This window comes from Puntigrus tetrazona, chromosome 18 (assembly GCF_018831695.1).
Source record: "Puntigrus tetrazona isolate hp1 chromosome 18, ASM1883169v1, whole genome shotgun sequence".
Classification (NCBI taxonomy): Eukaryota; Metazoa; Chordata; class Actinopteri; order Cypriniformes; family Cyprinidae; genus Puntigrus; species Puntigrus tetrazona.
Window position 1 is genome coordinate 322,089 of NC_056716.1, and position 3,078 is coordinate 325,166.

General features: G+C 41.2%; 1 long non-coding RNA gene across 1 annotated transcript; it reads right to left on the minus strand.

The window, feature by feature from the left end:
* Positions 1-328: 328 nt before the first annotated feature.
* LOC122323221 lies at positions 329-1,242 on the minus strand. The gene is made up of 4 exons (XR_006246972.1): positions 1,176-1,242; positions 745-941; positions 561-637; positions 329-386 (listed from the first exon to the last, which is right to left on the minus strand). It is a non-coding gene; the product is annotated as an uncharacterized LOC122323221 (long non-coding RNA).
* Between the last annotated feature and the right edge of the window lie 1,836 nt (positions 1,243-3,078).

Below are 3,078 nucleotides of genomic sequence, written 5' to 3' on the forward strand. Positions count from 1 at the left end.
TATATATATATAGTGACACTGATGAATAAATAAAATAAATAAATGACAATTAGATGGATCGCAGACAGTTAACTGTTAACTGGACAACCCAACAGGCAAACAAACTAATAGCTGGCAACCATTCGCCCCATAATTTAGGTCGAAGAGTAAATCAACAGTAATCATTGAGTCAAACCTCTGCCTGGATTCAGTTATCAGGTAGCAGACAGCGGACACTGATCAGCGCGAGAGGCGAGAGAGAGTGATCGCTCGTTGGGGAGGGCTTTGCGGTTGCACTCGCATCCCCGCGGTCTCACAAGGACACAATCAGAAATGTACTATCGCTTACTTTATAAAGTAGCTGGCGCCTTCCTCGGTGAAGCCCTCTTCCCATCCCCGCGGTAAATCTACGAGGAGAGAAATATTTGTACAAAACTCCATTAAGTTCTTAATGAAACAGAAAGTAGCCAGCCATCAGTTATGCAGAGGACGTGTTTCCACAGTTCACTTTAAACACATGTCCCGCAGTATCCGACTAAGGGTGCAAAGTTTAGACTAGAAAGCATAGTTTGTTACCGTACCTGATCGTATCATGTGTCCTGAGTTGACAGGTTCACCAGTGCGGGGATGGAGCCAAGTAGTGCTGCGAGTTTTGTCGCTGGAAAACAGAAACACCTGTTACGAGACCCATCGGGAAAGGTGCGGATTCACCAGAACCACGATCAAATGCAACGACTGCGATTAAACCCTTCGTAGGCTGCTTACTTGATGAAAAATACCCTGCCATCCCTGCACACTCCGTAGGACCAGTGCTCAGGTAGTGTGTCCCGCCCGAGCGGAGCCGCCATGATCCCGGTTTAAAGTGAGAGCTGCGCCGCAGAGTTTCCAGGGAATCGGACAGTCCGATAATCACCACTAGGGCTGCACTGCTGTTAAAGGGGCAGGCCAAACTTGGAGAAAGTCTTTGTCCCAGTTATAAGCCGACAAAAAAAGAAACAGGGCATCATTAATCAGGCGGGATGTTGATGCTGGGAGTGCACAGATGTCGCCGACGAAATTCTAGCTTTTATTAAACCAAAGCCAATTCTGTAAGAGTGTGACTTCACGCAGATCGAGTTACACTTAGAAACCAAAGACAGATTAACATTCCCGCAAGTCACACGCGCATTCTGAAACAGTCGGATACTTGTTTTTACCTTGCAAGATTTGTAATAAAGCCAGACTCCATTTGGACATGTGTTGTTGTGTTGCGGTCATGACAACAGCCTTCACTGATTTGAGCTTTTTGGCAAGTCACAGTGGCTAATGATTTAAATGACAATAGTACGAAGTGAGTGATTATTTTAGTCAGGTTAGGCCTGTCTGTAAGGCAAACGTTTCTCCTGCGTGTTTCCCAGCCAAAAATATCCGACTGAGAAAACATATCTTGCGGAATAAACATTTTTTTCTTGAGTCCTAGACATGCTGAGGAAGTCTTGTTGGCTCCCTGCTGACAAAGACAGCATAAAGTTGCTTTGTTTACATTTTCGCGCCACTTTTCGAGATCCGCGCGTGCAGCTCGAAAATATTGAGTCGTTTGATTACCTTTAAATATAGGTATCTAGACAAGACTATTATTATTATTTAGCTATCCAGGTATGTTATTGATATTTAATTAATGCTCAGTGGTAGTCGATCATATGCAAGAGAAACTTTAAAAAGTGTGTAAACTAACGTTAATTGCGTCTCATTTTATATTTCAGAGCACTCCTATACTTAAATATACCTAATAAATAAATGTAATGAATAATTGGTTATCTGATTTAATATTAACTAACCGGGCTATCCAAAGCATTTGCTGGTAAATGGACACATGAGCTTGAGCTAATATTTGGACAAGAATACGCTTCCTCACAGAAAGCAAACGTGCCAATACGTCAGGACTTAAAGAGAAATCTCTGACACGAAACTCATACCTAAAGACTCTCCCATACATTCTTGATCATAACCGCAGAAACACACCCGGTCAAACTTCTCACTAAGGCAGGGCAGAGTCACTACAAAAGAAACAATCCAACTGCAACAACAGCTGATTATCCTTCCACTAGGCCATGCTATTTATAGCCATCTACAGTCTGTAGTCTGGCTGACAGTTGACTGTTGACCTTATACTGTAAAATATCTCCTTTTTCTTTATGAGTGTTTAAAAAAATGTGCATAAACAGGGTGAGTTAATTCTTTTTGCAAATGAAATGTCTTCAAATATTCAGTAANGTGTGTGTGTGTGTCAGTGTCTGTCTGTTATGGTGTTATGGTGGAGACCTAAAACTGAGGACTCACAGATTCTAGGGGACTTTTGAGCAAAAAGTTTGAGCAAAATTGAGCAAAGAAGCTAATAAAAACCATTACGCCTATAGACAGTCCCCACAAGGATAGCTCAACAGACATGTGTGTGAAAAGTTTCTATATATACTCTTATGTTTCAAAAAAGAGAACATTTACCTGTACTTTTTAGGGAGTGAATGAAATGGGAAATAAACTAAAGTGATTAATAGTGAGATTATATATGAGTCCAGTTCAAACAGCAGGTGGGGATATTTCACAAATGCTATTAGTGGTTATTGTTCTATGGGAACAGCGAGCTTAAATTCATAACTGTGCTCTGGAAATAAACCCCAAAAAGCCATGCTAAAGTAAATGTGTTTTATTACTAATGTCATTGTACGATTCTCAGTAAGCCATTATCAAATTCTAGACAATTCCCCCTGTGATCGTGAAAATAGAGATTTACACTCGAAAACTGTTCAAGTGTTCAGCTGGTCATGCAAGTTAATTAATTATGTTAATAGGAAATCGGTTCGGTGTAAAACAAAGGCACTTTTGTATGGTAAAGGAGAGAGTCTTGCTCTTGCTCAGAGTGCACCTCTAAAGGTCATTCTGTGCAGGCAGCAGTTAATATGGAAGGTCATGGTGTTTGTTCTTGTTTGTGTGTGTACCAGGGTGAATAAAAATGACACAGCTGAGGATTTCAATCTATCAGCTCTATCACTTATGACCGCCTTTGGTCGCACTGAGGATGAGCCATCTCAACCATGACATTACAATAATGCTTACGCTGCG